Below are 16,147 nucleotides of genomic sequence, written 5' to 3' on the forward strand. Positions count from 1 at the left end.
GGACAAGAACAAAGATTTAAATTTATAAGAAATCCCTAACTATTTATGATGTTTTTGATCCATTTTGGTGCTTTTTCGATTCTGTATAACTGATAAAACCATATTTGACAACATTTTATAGACGCCCACGTCGATAGGAAACTCCCTAGGTACAAAGATGGAAAGAACATAAGAACTACTTCAAAAAATACTTCATCAATATAGCAGAAATGGTTTATAAAAAAAATATAGTTGCAGAACTAAACTGACTATAGTGGTTCTTAGTTGTACTTGCATCTACAATGTTGTGCTCATTGAACAAATAAATCATTGACAATTTAAACTTGACTCATCTTAATGTCATCTAGACAGAGCTCATTAACCTACTTAGTGCTGAATTTCCACAATTCCATGTACACAAAAGTGATGCAATCAACACTACGTAAACAAAATTATGAGAATACAAATTCTTCAATGAACAACAGATTAAAAAGGGGAGATAGAAACATAGTAACGAGGACGGTTCAATGAACTTACGCATTGTTTTATTTAGGAACATATGGATAACCAATCATGAACCTCTGAAAAGACATCTCAGCACAATCAAGATCATCCCACACGGCTAACACGCGGCACCTATATTCAAGGTATAAAAGTTTATGAGACAGACAAATAGATGCAGCTATGAAAGAGAGAAATATATAGAGAGAAAAAGAGATAAATTAGTCAATGAAGAATAGAAAGATAAATATATATAATGAGAGAAATAGGTAGAAAGAGAGAGACTAATAACCAAGTTCCTGTTCAATATAAACTCAACGTTAACATGTACAACATCACAAAAGGAAAAAGGACACGCAACACATCTAAAACCTACTGCATCATTATAGCAGAGATAATCACAAAAAAAACTCTGAACATTTGAACAACACAACTGCATATATAGTGTCTTATAGGAAGCATTGTTATTGACACTAGTTACAGCTACAAATATGGTTAACATTAATTACAAATTTACATACTCACCATCAATGTAGAATTTACGAATCATGGATCATTGAAAAAACAATCAAAAATAAGGTTCATAGATTGCATATATAGGCACTGAGAAACACTAACGAACATGCAATGAACATATGAACACTCATCAATTCGAGCTCCTGATGATGATAGAAACAAACACTTATAAAATCATAGCAGTAGGACCAAAAATAAGACAGTGAAAATAAAGTGGTCCAGCACAAAACAACATGAAAATGCAAAAAAATACACTGAAAAAGGATCTTAGACTCCCCTAATTACCCTCCCAACCTCCCCCATCAAAGCTGCTCTCACATGAACAGACCCTAAAACAATGAAATCAACTACAAATGATCAAAATAACCCATTAAAAACATCAATAGATCACAATACAAAATATTTCAACTCACCAGCCCACAAAAACAACCTATACTCCTCTATAGCACTAGATCTCACTCAAAATCAAACCCTAAGCACTGAGAGGAACAATAGTACCACGTGAAATGAATGAATATCATATCTAATTATAGTAGACCCTGGGGGCAACGCAAAAATTGAGTGAATCACACATTCATTCTCTCGGAGAATGGAAAAGATAGGAAGGAGAATAGATCCGACCTAAGAGAGGGGAGAGGGAGAGCAGTGTCACCTGTGTGTCGCTTTGCAAAAGAGTCATTGCAGGGACAGAGAAGCATCAGTTACAGAGTGTGGGTGAGAGAGAGTGAAGTGAATCGAGGACGTCCTAAGAGGGGGGTGAATTAGGATACTTCAAACTATTGGCTCCACAACTTTCGCAAAATAAGCCTATCTCAATTTCTATCTAAATGTGCTCTAGGTTTATCTAGTGTATCTACTCTACCACTTAAAAGAATTGCAAGGTAAATTGCAAGTAAGTAAATGCGGAAACGTAAATGAGATAGAGAAATAAACTCGACGCGAGGGATTTTTATCCTGTGGTATCGGTGGCACACAAGCCACCCCTTATCCATGTTGGAGCTCCACAAAGGATATGCTCCCGGTCGTCAAGTCTCTTTCGATCACGGCTCTTGAGATATCAAGTCACTAAGACAAGGCCTCAAGCACGATGAGCCACCAAGCTACCAAGGTGAGGTCTCACCACTAACCTCTCTTCCGGTCACTTGTATATCGTCTTCACTTCGGAGCTTTAGTCACAAAAATAAGGACCTCCGCGTCCCTGCACAATCCCCTTGTCGCCACTCCACACCAAGTTGGAGGGTCAACAAGTTACCGGTGACTCACCAAGACTCCAATGTATCGGTGTACCTCTTGATGCACTTTTGGATCACTCCTTAATCCACACTCTAGGTTGCAGCACCTAGCAACTCTTCTCTCTAGACCTATAAGCACTAATCACTCACTGATGGTGTGCTTAATCACCTTGGAAGAACATGTTATGCTCTTGGATGGCTTGGATGTCTTCTTAGGTGTACAAGGGTTTCTCTAGATTCCATCAACTTCAAATGAATGAGTGGAGGGGTATTTATAGCCTCAACCCCGCGGACTAGCCGTTATCCTAACAGCTCACATATTCTGTGAACACCGGATGATCCGGCGTTAACAGACGTACAAGCACCGGACCATCCGGTGTGTACATTCTCAGAAACTAGTCGTTGAAACTCTACTCAGAGTTCTTCTAAACACCGGAATATCTTGTGTAATCTTCAATCCATCACCGGACTATCCGATGAGTATACTTGAGCCTTCTCATCTTTGACAGCCTCTTTGTGTACATTGCTCCGGCGTTCATTGTCTTCATTGCTGGACCTTCCGGTGTGTTGAACTTCTCATTTTCTGGATTTTCCACACCTTCTGTTAAATGCTCCGGTGAAGCCTCCGGTGTGTATCACTTCATCACCGGACTATCCCGTGGGTAGATCTTTGATCTTCTGCGCTTGGATTCTTTCTGCAAGAATTAGTCCAGTGTACATCTCTTATGATCGTCGGATCTTTCGGTGAATGCAATCCACTCTGACTCCTTCTGACAGAATTGCTCCGACGTGTACACTTTATCACTGGATCATCTGGTGAGGCAAACTGCCTCTGAACATAATGCTCCAATGAGTGCAATTCTTCCAGCGCCGAACCTTCCAGTGAGAACAATTTCTCTGGGACTTTTTCCAATTCAATCAAACTTTGTCCCGACTAGGTGGCTTCTTGATATATTGCATTCATAAGACCTACAAACATATATTCTTGATAAACATGTTAGTCCTAATGATTATGTTGTCATTAATCATCGGAATCACAATCATGGTCTAATAGGAACATTTTCGCTACAATCTCCCACTTTTTGGTGATTGATGACAACACAGCCAAAGAAAGAAGCAAATGATACCAATTTAGATCAATTAAGAGAATACATGATTTCAAAAGTTCATAAGGCCATACCTCTTTGTTTGGATGTATGGTAAGAACAAATTATAATACTAATTGTAAGACAATCATGTTCTTACCAATTTATATCTCATGTATTTGCTACAATCTCCCCTCTTTTTATGTCTCACTGGATCGACCCATGCAAGAGCTTCTTCATATCCTTTGTCAACTCAAGATACATCCCCCTTTGTCAACAATCTGCTCGAGATAGTTCTTGCATCTTGCTTTCTCTTGCTTCTTGCTTTGGTCTCAAAATTCTCCCCCATTATCAATAATCTCAAAAAGGCTACAAACGCATGTTGAACTCAAGGAAAAGCTTTAGAGCATTTGAGAGAGAGTTTCATAAAATATGATCCATATAAATTATACTACTTAAGATGTGAGGTAGTGATACCAATTGAAAAGATATACCAATTGAAAAAATAGCAGGCATTGATACCGATTACAAAAGACAATCAAGGATCACAAATTATGAAACTCACATGATATAATCTAAACTCCCTCTATATATGTGCATTCATATGATGAGAGTAAAATATATGTACAATTAGACAATATGACAAGATAGGAAGTTTAAGACATATCATGTGGAGGTAGCTTAAATGTAGAAAATGAATTGACAATGATATTAATTAATCTTCTACGTATTGCAAACCTCCGGGGACTTGTTGATCACTTCATGAGACTATAAAAGATATTACTTGAAAACATATTAGTCTAAAAATCATAACCCATAAGATATACTCCCTCTAAAAATGTGCACACAAGTGTTAAATACTTATAAGAGATATGCACTTGTTATTGATAACAATGAGAAATTTATCCTATGGATTGGTTTATGGCACATAAGGAATACTAATTGAAGATCTAGTGATTACCAATTGAAGGACTAGTACCATGAAAGAAACCTACAACTAATAAACCATGTAGGTTGCTCATAGGAGAAAGAGAAACTAAACAAGCAATCTACCATATTTAAAACCTACACTAGGCATTACAATGAATTGAATTAAGCATATACAATCCTAGGCAAAGCAAAGATATCAATTAAAAATATTTTATATCTAGTATTTTCACATTTGGATAAGGATTTGGATACATGATGATCATGATCTTCGTCAATACGTCCAATCTTGTACACTTAGCTTTTTGCTTGAATTTTCACTTAATCTTGTGTGCCAAGTCTCCAAATCTTTGAAGACTTGTGGACTTTAAGTCTTCTTTGGAACCTAAACTGATTGAGGTCCTTTCATGTTGGTGATGACTTCCTTGGCACCCAAATAGGTTGGTTCAACCTTCGATCTTTTCTTCTAACCATGTGTGCAATCACTTTGTCATTGTTTTTCTTCTTGAGCTTGTAGTGGTTGCTCTTGATCTTGTTCTTGTAGTTAGACTTGGTGTAGATGTTAGAGGTTTTTTTTAGAGAGGTTTATCATTTTCTTCTTCTCCTTAGTCTCATTCTTTACTTTTCTTGCATTGGAAGGACTTCTGACCTTCTTGATGGAACTTGAAGCATGTCACGGTGGACCCCTCCATAAGTTTTTCACCATAGTGGCATGGTTATATTGAGGAGGTTGGACATAGTTCTTGCTATTTAGTCTTGCCAAATCCTTCTTAAGCTTCTCCACTTCTTGCTTGTGCTCACCATTTTCTTATACAATGAGTTCATTAGCTGATTCTACAACAACATTCTCAATACATTTCTCATTACAAATAGGTGAGCTAGATAAATCAATTAAATCATGACAAAAAATGGAAACATCTACCTTAGGTTTAAAATTAAAGAGAAAGGTAGATTGCTTCAAAGGGACCTTAGGTTGAGATTCAATACCCTCAAGTTTTACCTTAAGTCTTTCATGCTCTTTGTTTAGCAATTCGAATTTGCTCAATAATTGTTTATAATTAGACACAAAAGTAGCATGAATATCATTAAGGGCATTGAATTTCTTAAGCTCTTTAGATTGTTTCTTAAGTACCCTTTGTTACTCATTGATCAAATGAAGGAGTTCATCATAGGAGGGAAAATCCTCATCGGATTCATCATCACTTACATCATTTTCCATACCTTTGGCTATAAGGCACTTGTGAGATGACTTGTGCGATGATGACTTGCGCGATGATGACTTGCGTGATGATGACTTTGAGGAAGAGCTTCTTTTGGAGGAGTGGATGGTGAAGCTTTCATCACTTGAATTTGAATCTTTATCTTCACTCACCTATCTTTTCATGCTTACAAAAGCTTTATTTCTTCCTCTTGTCTCCCTCTTGTTCTTGGTTTTTTTCTCTTTCTTGATATGATCAATTGTTTTGACTACGTCATTCAAATTTTCTCTAGGCTTATAAGCACTAATCACTCATTAATGGTGTGCTTAGTTATCCTGGATGAACACTTTATGCTCTTGGATGGCTTGGATGTCTTCTTAGGTGTATAAGGGTTTCTCTGGACTTTAGCAACTTCAAATGAATGAGTGGATGGGGTATTTATAGCCTCAATCCTGCATACTAGCCGTTATCCTAACGGCTCACATATTCTGTGAACACCGGATGATCTGGTGTTAACAGAGGTACAAGCATCGGACAATCCGGTTTGTACATTCTCAGAAACTAGCCGTTAGAACTTCACTCAGAGTTCTTCTGAACACCGGAATGTCCGTTGTAATCTTCAATCCATCACCGGACTATCTGATGAGTATACTTGAGCCTTTTCATCTTCGACAGCCTCTCTGTGTAAATTGCTCCGGCATTCATTGCCTTCATCGCTGGACCTTCCGGTGTGTTAAACTTCTCCTTTTCTGTATTTTTCACACCTTCTGTTAAATGCTCTGGTGAAGCCTCTAGTGTTCATCACTTCATCACCAGATTATCCCATGAGTAGATCTTCGATCTTCTACGCTTGGATTCTTTCTACAAGAATTAGTCCGGTGTACATCTCTTCTGATCGCCGGACCTTTCGGTGAGTGCAATCCACTTTGACTCCTTCTGACAAAATTACTCCGGCGTGTACACTCTTTATCACTGGATCATCCGGTGAGACAAACTGTCTCTGGACATAATGCTCCAGTGAGTGCAATTCTTCCAGCGCCGGACCTTCCGGTGAGAATAATTTCTCTAGGACTTTCCAATTCAATCAAATTTTATCCCAACTGCTGTGGCTTCTTTATGTATTGCATTCATGAGACCTACTAACATATATTCTTGACAAATATATTAGTCCCAATGACTATATTGTTATTAATCATCAAAATCACAATTATGACCTAATAGAACCATTTTCACTATAGAGAGGAACCCATCGGTTACCAACCAGAAAAATATGAGAGAGGAAAAGAGATAGAGGAGCACATATCAAGTTCTCTACACTTAATGGGTTGCAGTAAGCCAGATATAGATAAAAACCCGATAACACACACATATTGAAGAAGAGATAAATAAAAACACACGAAGATTAAAGAAGACCAAACAGTTGAGAATTAGACAAATTTTGTCATCACAAATCTGACTACAGACAAATAGCAAAACTCTTTTATGAATATCCTATAACTAAAAAAAATATTTCTAACTATTATATTTGCAACGGCTATATTTTCAATAGCTATATTTGCAATGGCTATATTTTCAACGGCTATATTTACATTTGGATGAATTTTGTATATGTTTGAATTTTGTTTGAATTAAAAGAAGAATATCATATAAAATGATAAAAATGCATATAAATAAAGCGTTACAAAGGAACTCACTTTTCACCATATAACTTAGGACTGAAAATAATTTTAGAAATTAGTCCATCGCATAAGAAGGATATTTGTGAATTTTCCCATATTTTTGGAAATTTATTTAAGGCCCTAACAATTGTTACAAGTTATGAAATTGGTTTTGTTTAGAATTTTAGTTTAAGTTATGAAATTAGTTTTGTTTAGAATTTTAGTTTAAATTCTACACATACTTTTTAGGTGAATCCAATTAAATGATGTGAGGATCGATGACATCCTTAGAGGGGGGCGAATTATGACACTTAGAAACTAATGGCTTCAAAAACTTTACAAGATAAATTTATCTCAAATTCTATTTAAATATGTTTTAGATTTATCTAGTATGTCTACTCTACCGTTTAAGAGAATTGCAACTTATTCTAGCAAGGTAAATTGCAAGTATGTAAATACGAAAACGTAAATAAGTTAAAGAGACAAAATCGGCACAAGAGATTTTTATCTCGTGGTATCGGTGGCACACAAGCCACCTTAGTCCATGTTGGAGCTCCACAAAATATATGCTCCTGGTCACCAAGTCTCTTCCGGGTCACGACTTTTGAGCTACCAGGTCACTAAGATAAAGTCTCAAGCACGATGAGCCACCAAGTCACCAAGGCGAGGTCTCACCACTAACCTCTGTTACGGTCACTTGTGCGTCGTCTTCACTTTTGAGCTTTAGTTATAAAGACAAGAGTATTCGCGTCTGTCGGTGTATCAGGAACCAGGGGTCCCTGAGTCCCGAGACCGGGCCGGCCATCCGCCACGTGTCACCATCCCGCGAGGTCCCCCCTGCAGGATGAGAAGAGCTTAAGTTCCGGGAGAAGGTGCTCGGGGCCGCAGCCTCTGGTTTCCGAGCACCCCAGTCCCCCGATGACCCGCAGAGTCCAAGTACCGGAAAGAAAGTACTCGGAAGGGTTCCCACTTACCCCCGAGTACCGTAGTCCCCCGATGATCCAGACAGCCTTCGCGCAAGATCGCCCGACGACCCGAAGGGTCCCATCGGCGGGGTGTCAGCCAGTCAAAGGTCCAATGCCGCATTTAATAGGCACACGCAGCCTGACATCCTGACATTCTCAGCTGCCCACGCCCTAGTGTCAGACCCTGCCATGCTTTGGCAGGGGGACGTGGGTCCATTAAATGCACGGGTCCCGTCCCGTATCATCCAGGTGCCTCGGGATAACGTTGCTAGGATCGAAGCGCTCCTCCTGCCACCCTGCCCTGACAGAAGAACAAGATAGGGTGGGCGCACCGGGCGCCTCTATGGCTGCCCAGTGGGCCCTCTTAATGGTACCAGAGGATATCCACAGTGGCGGGTGGTCGGATGCGCGCCGCATTTTTCCATCGCCCCTGTCACTTCGCCAAGACGGAATGATGATGCCTTTCTCCGTGGCGCCTTGGCACTCGCGCCCCCTCTTTCCCATTCAGGATAAGTCGAGGTCGGCGCGCCTATAAAAGGAAAGGATGGAGAACAAAAAAAGAAAAGAAGAAGATGAGGCGAAGAAGCAAGAAAAGAGATCAGATCAGACGATACAGCACAAACAAGAGACATAGAAGAAGCGCGACGAACACAGTAGAACAAGAACATCACAAACAAGCTCGAGCAGAGCTAGAACACGGGAGCCTCAAGCTCTCTGTAGGCGACGCACCCTTGTAACCAAATACATCCTTGAAGAATTCCCTTCAAGGAAAGATATTGCACTCACACAGGAGTAGGGTGTTACGCCCCCGTGCGGCCCGAACCTGTCTAAACCCCGGTGCATCTATCTCTTTTGCACTAGGTCGATCATCCTCCTCCACCACCAGCCGTTGCATTTATTTCTGTTTTCATTTATTTCCCGGACGAGCTCATTCAGGATCATCCCCCCGGCCGAATCTTTAAAAAGGGGTCTCTCGGGATCCCTGCGACAGGAGTTCATCCTCCGACAGCGTCCTAGTACAATCTTCTTACCGTCACTCCACACCAAGTCGGAGGGTCAACAAGTTATCGACGGGTCACAAAGATTCCAATGCGCCGGCGTACCTCTCGGTGCACGATAGGATCACTCCTTGATTCACTCTCTAGGTTGCAACACCTAACAACACTTATTTCTATGCCTATAAGCACTAATTACTTTCTAATGATGTGCTTAATTGCTTTGGATGAATATTTTAAGTATTTTGGTGGTTTGGATGTCTTCTCAAGTATATATGAGATTCTCTGTACTCTAGCACCTTCAAATGGCCGAGTGGATAGGTATTTATAGTCTTAAATTCACCAACTAGTCATTACTCCAACGACTCAACTTTACGGTGAGCACCAGATGATCCAGTGATAATAATAGTATAAGCACCAAACCATCCGATGTGTACAACCTTAGAAACTAGCCATTAGAACTCACTCGGAACCACTTCTGAACACTGGATTGTCTTTTGTATACTTTATCTTCATCACCGAACTATCTGGTGTGTATACTTGAGCTTGACCGAGCCAACTTCTTCACTGTTTAACTGTCCCGTGTATTGATTTTCTGATCACCGGACTTTTTGTTGTGTTAACTTCATCTTCTCATGATTTTTCACATACTCTGTTAAATGCTTCGATGTGAGCCTCCGGTGCACACAACATTGATCACCGGACCATCTGGTGTGTATAGTTTTATCTTCTCTGAGTTCTGAAAAACACTCCGGTGTACACTGTCTTTTCATCACTGGACCTTTCGGTGTATTGATCTTTAGTCTTAGATAGTTGCAGAGCTTCTGTTAAATGCTCGGTTGTACACTGATTCTGATTATTGGATCTTCCGGTGAGTACAATCTCATTTCAGCTCAGTTTTCCATCCTTCTAAAAAATACTCTGGTATGTACACTTGTGGCATCATCGGACTATCCGTATAGTCATTTTCCCTGAGACTTCTCCAATTTCATCAAACTTTATCCTGTTTTTGGGGGCTTCTTCATATATTGCATTCATAAGATCTATTAACATATATTCTTGACAAATATGTTATTCTCATTAACTATGCTGTCATAATCATCAAAATCACAATCATGACCCTATTTCACTACAAATGAGTTGCATATGGATTATGTAACACGTAAAGAAGTCATATAATTATTGCGGCAACATAAGACAACCATTTTGATTTGGTCTATAATTATCATCTACAGTATCCTAGCAAGCCCTCTTCGGTTAGTGGATGTGGCAAGCTAGTTGTAGTGGATAGTGAGCTGCTAAAAATGCCGAGTGCTATAGCGAGTTGGTTAGAGCCTTTTTTTTCGCCATATCTCTAAATTTGGCTTTGCTGAGCTGGTTGCCGAGCCCTTGGAGATGCTCTTAGACCATCTCTAAGGGATTCCCGTCATGAACCAAAATCTCTTTACGAAGGGATTTCTGTTCTCTTCAGCGCTCCAATGGTTTTCCTTCACGGTTCTCGTCACGAAGGGATTCCTAAGGTCATTCTCTTCAGGACGAGATTCTCTCTCATTTTCCTTCATGAATCCCTTCGAAGGAAAGCTGTTGGAGATAAGAGAAAATAAAGGAAATAGGAACGGGAAGGAGAATCGAGAAAAGCATAAAATGAAGGGAATATGATTAGAGATGGTCTTAGCAGGCTAGAGAACAGGGGTATACGGTCAGAAATGGAATACGGGCACATACACATGCATCTGTATACAGGTTGGAGAGCCATACCGGTTGTATGCATCCGGACGTTCAACGAGAAACATTTGTTGGTACAATGTCTGCAACATTAAAATACTTGCTAATTACATGTACGTTGCAACAAAAATATAAATATTGAATGTGATAATATTAATCACAAACTTAAGATATGGAGATATGAATATATCATGATAGCGCTGCCGAACAAATACATTAGTAGCGATAACATGTTGATTTCAGATGGGATCAGAAAAAGGAGGAGGTATGTAAAACATATCCTAAAGGCTGGAGGATTAAGTTATTTTATTAGATAGGAGGAAAGTAGGAGAAGAGATAAATTATTTTAATTTTAGAGAATTTTATTAGATGAGAGGAAAGTAGAAGAAGAGATAACACGAGAACCAACTCGTATTTTATATAGTAGAAATTTAATAAAAAGTGCACAAAACAATAGAAGACTAACATTTGGAAACCATGGCCGTAACAATTTAAAACTGAAGTTGCAACGTCGTCTGATTTTTTTCGATTTCATGGGACGTCCTATCCCAAGCATTACCAATTCTATAATTAGCTTTAAAAAGATTTTGTCTTGTTATCAAAAATGATCCCTTTCTATCACCACCTCCTCCATAGAGTTAAAAATGATTCGAGTTGCACTGACAAAGTCCAATTCGCTATTTTTTTTTTTTTTTTTTACTAATACCAACTGAAGACATGTTTTTAACCCTCACATCTGAATTCTTACCCTCTCCAACCAAACGAGGTGCGAGATTTGTCCGTAAAAACGACATAATATAAATGTATACTTGGTTGAGTCGAAACATGGCCGTTAATAGGCGCCACACGGCCACTGGATGTCACGCTGCCACATGTAATAGACCCTTTGCTTCCATAAGAAAAACATGAATGGGATTGCTCCATTATACCACAATGTGGAGGGTGTAGGATCGTCAGAGCATTCGCATCCCAAATTCCCGACATCCAAAGTTCTAATGCAAGCCCATGCTTGTTTTGGGAAAGCGCCAATCAATTAGGTTCCGTTTCCTTTGAAAGAGTTTGCCAAAACGCACTGATCCTCTTGGGATCATCTTCTATTTATGGAATGGTTACAGAGTTTGTCCATGATCCGATCAAGCAGGAATATCCCTGCATGTCAGCTAACAGAACGAGCGACGTGAGCGTCATGACGCGGTAATTACGTGCGATGCTAACTACTCAACGCTGACTGTTACAAACACATATATGATTTCTAACAATCCCCCTCAATCACAACGGGAGGCACTGACGTTGAGATTGCGACGATTGGCGGCGAAAGGAGCTCTTGAGAGTGGCTTTGTCAGACCATCTGCAATTTGATCTTTGGATGAAATGAAATGTACCTCCATAGCCTTTCGTGCTACTTGTTTACGAACAAAATGGAAGTCGACTTCAATATGCTTTGTTCGTGCGTGGAACATGGGATTGGTGGTCAGATAAGTAGCTCCAAGATTGCCGCACCACAGCCGAGGTGGTTTGTGTTGAAATATCCCCAGCTCTTTCAGCAGTGACTGAACCCATATCATTTCTGCAGTGACATTTGCAATCGCCTTGTACTCAGCTTCGGTGCTCGATCTCGAAACGGTGGCCTGCTTTCGAGAACTCCATGACACCAAATTTGTGCCTAGGAATACTGCAAATCCACTGGTAGATCGTCGATCATCTGGGCACCCGGCCCAATCGGCATCAGAAAAGCCTGAAAGGATGGTTGTTGTAGACTTCTGAATTTTCAGACCATGGTCCACAGTTCCTTTGACAAATCGAAGAATCCTCTTCACAGCTGCCCAATGTGCATTAGTTGGAGACTGGATGTACTGGCAGACTCGATTTACTGCAAATGCAGGATCAGGTCGAGTCATAGTTAAGTATTGTAGGCCACCAACTATGCTCCTGTATCTAAACTGATCTTCTCCTATTAGTAATTTTCCCTGATCTCTGAACAACTTCTCAGTAGCAGTCATGGGTGTGGAGATTGCTTTACACTTGTCCATGTTAGCCGTCTTAAGCAGGTCAAGGGCATAGCGTTTTTGAGACAATAGAATTCCATTCTTTTCTTGTTTGACTTCAATGCCCAGAAAATACTCTAGAGGCCCCAAGTCTTTGACAGCAAAGTCATCTTTCAGCTTCTGAATCAGTTTGTCTGCAGTTGTGCTAGATGAGCTAACAATGATGATATCATCTACATAGATCAACATGTACACAGTTATTCCACCTTGTCTGAATACAAACAAGGAAGCATCAGCCACTGAAGAACTGAACCCCAAATCCTGCAGCTTGCTGGTCAACCGAGAGTGCCAAGCTCGTGGTGCCTGTTTTAGCCCATAAAGTGCCTTCTTCAGCCGACAGATATAATTTTGTGGCTTACTGGGATCAGTATAACCTGGAGGCTGTTGCATATACACCTCTTCCTGAAGAATACCATGCAAGAATGCATTTTGAACATCTATTTGTCTCATGCTCCAGCCCTGAGAGATTGCCAATGATAAGATGATTCGAATTGTGGCTGGTTTTACAACTGGACAGTATGTGTCAAGATAGTCCACGCCATATCTCTGTTTGTATCCTTTTGCCACTAGCCGTGCTTTGAATCTGTCAACTGAACCATCTGCTTTCCTTTTCACTTTTATAAACCCATTTGCTGTCGATGAGATTGACTCCTTTCTTGGGAGGAACCAGTTCCCATGTATCATTCCTTAGTAGTGCAGAGTACTCAACATCCATGGCCTTTCTCCATTCAGAGTTAGCCATTGCTTCCTGAAGACTGTAAGGCTCTGAAGCAGCAAATACTTCTGTTGTCGGATTTCTATCAGACACTGAGCAGATGAATCCACATGCTTTTTCTGGATATCTGACAGTTCCATCAGTGAACTCCTTGGGTCTCACAATATTATTCCGAAGTCTTGTTCTCATTGGATGATGACTTATGGCTTCAGGTGATGAAGATGGATCAGAACTTTCTTCATTTACTTCTGAACCTGAAACTGAATCACCAGACCTGTCAACTGAAACACCTGCAGGGGACAAACTAGCACTAGGGAGATCATCATTAGCGTCAGGATTAGATTGACTATTACTCATGTTGACATCTTCTATTGCTGGTTCAATTGGACTTAAGAGCTCACTGGTCTGAGGAATGATGAGGGAATTTTCTGTGTACTTAGTGTTTTTGGCTAGCGCTGGCAAAATGGTAGGATGATGAGAGGTCTGTTGTGGCAGAGAATCTTGAGATGGATGATCTGCAAAGGGAAAGACAGACTCATCGAACACTACATCACGAGAAATGTATACTCGACCCGTAGTGCGATCAAAACACTTGTACCCCTTGTGTGTGGAACTATAGCCCAAGAAGATGCATTGTTTGGTTCTGAAACTTAGCTTCTTGTTATTGTAAGCACGTAGGTTCGGCCAGCAGGCACATCCGAAAACACGAAGTCTAAAATAATCTGGTTGTGTGTCAAGGAGTTTATGTAGAGGAGTGTCATGTTCAATTGTGCGGCTAGGCATTCTATTGATCAAGTAGCAGGCAGTGTTGAAAGCTTCATCCCAAAATCGAAGTGGCACTTGTGCCTGGGCAAGGAAAGCAAGACCGGTCTCTACAAGATGTCGATGTTTTCTTTCTGCCAACCCGTTTTGCTGATGAGTGTGTGGACAAGAGATGCGATGATCAATGCCAGAGGTTTGAAAATATCTGTGTAAACGATGATACTCTCCTCCCCAATCGGATTGAATTGATCGAATCTTAGAATTCAGCATGTGTTCAACATGCTTCTGAAACTGAAGAAAGACAGGCTCAACATCAGACTTACACTTCAGAAAATAGACCCACACATATCTACTGTAGTCATCGATGAAAGAAACATAGTATTTTGAATTATTGACTGATGGGAGAGCAGGTCCCCAAACATCAGTGTGGATCAACTGTAAAGGAGCAGTAGATACATGTTGTGAAGAATTGAAAGGAAGCTGACGTGATTTCCCTAGTTGACATGCACTACAAATCAAGGAAGGAGAAATCTTGCTATCTACAGCTATATTATTGTTTTGCAGAATTCTAAGGATGACTGGTGAAGCTGGATGTCCAAGTCTTTGATGCCATCGTTCTTGAGAAACTCTGGCTGACAGTAGCGCTTGGCTGTTATTTGGCAAAACATAGAGACCATTCCTACATTTGCCCTTGAGGAGCAGATTCTTTGTGGCTCGATCCTTGACAAAGAAAGAGTTAGGATGAAATTCAACAAGGGCATCATTGTCAAGAGCTAATTTTCTAACTGAAATCAAGTGCTTGTTGATCTCTAGTGCATACAAGATATGATTCAAATGAAGAGGACGATTTAAACCAGCAATAGAGGAATGACCAATATGAGAAATAGACAAACCTGCTCCATTGGCCACGTGAACTTGATCTCCTCCTGTGTAGCGGTCCTTGATAGTGAGGCGCTCAAGGTCGTTGGTGATGTGGTCCGTGGCTCCTGTGTCCACGTACCAGTTTGAGTCGACGGAGTACCCGTTGGTGACTATAGCAGCCTGCTTCACATTGTCGTCGGCCTGGTACGACTGATCGAAGCGATGCCAACACTGAAGAGCGTCATGATTAGGCTTGTGGCAGATCTGGCAAAATGGACCGTTGTTGCTAGAATTGGTGTTGATCTGCCCTCTTGGAGCTGGCCGGTTGGAGCGCCCACCTTGATTGCGACCGCCGCCGCGGCCACGCCCACGGCTGATTCGGCCTCTATTGCCACCAGTATGTCCAGCGGCCTTGTTAACATTGTTAACTGAGGATACCTGGACCACTGTGTTGTTGTGTTCCTGCCTCATCTCGTAGCTGAGCATATACGCGTAGACGTCGCTGATGGAGTAGGCGTCGGCGCGCGTGGTGATGCTTGTCACCAGTGGATCGTAGTCCGGACCAAGGCCGCGCAACATGTATGCGATAAGCTCCTCATCTTCAAGCCGCTTCCCAATGGCAGCAAGGGTGTCGCTGAGACGCTTGACCTTGCGGAAGTAATCCGCAATGCTGAGATCCTTCTTTTGGATCGTGGCGAGCTGCATACGAATTTGCATAATACGCGCGCGTGAACTGGATGCGAACATCTTCTCCAGAGTGCTCCAGGCGTTGCACGCAGTGGTGATGCCCACCATAGTGCTGAGGACATCCTCGGTGACGGAGGAGAGGATGGCGCTGAGCACCAGCTGGTCCTGGTGGTACCAGTTGGTGTACTCTGGATTGATGGCGATTCGCCGTGCGCTCCCTTCGGTTGGCTCGATGGCGATCGTCTGGCTTGGCGCCGGCAAGGATCCGTCGACATAACCGACGAGACCTTGACTC

The 16,147-nt window shown here is 41.1% G+C and overlaps 1 non-coding gene across 1 annotated transcript; it reads right to left on the minus strand.

Annotated features, from left to right (window-relative positions):
• Nucleotides 1-15,635: 15,635 nt before the first annotated feature.
• LOC133913902 (small nucleolar RNA Z247) lies at nt 15,636-15,774 on the minus strand. Its single transcript, XR_009909139.1, has one exon. It is a non-coding gene; the product is annotated as a small nucleolar RNA Z247 (small nucleolar RNA).
• Nucleotides 15,775-16,147: the final 373 nt, after the last annotated feature.

This window comes from Phragmites australis, chromosome 3, assembly GCF_958298935.1.
Source record: "Phragmites australis chromosome 3, lpPhrAust1.1, whole genome shotgun sequence".
In the NCBI taxonomy this organism is placed as follows: Eukaryota; Viridiplantae; Streptophyta; class Magnoliopsida; order Poales; family Poaceae; genus Phragmites; species Phragmites australis.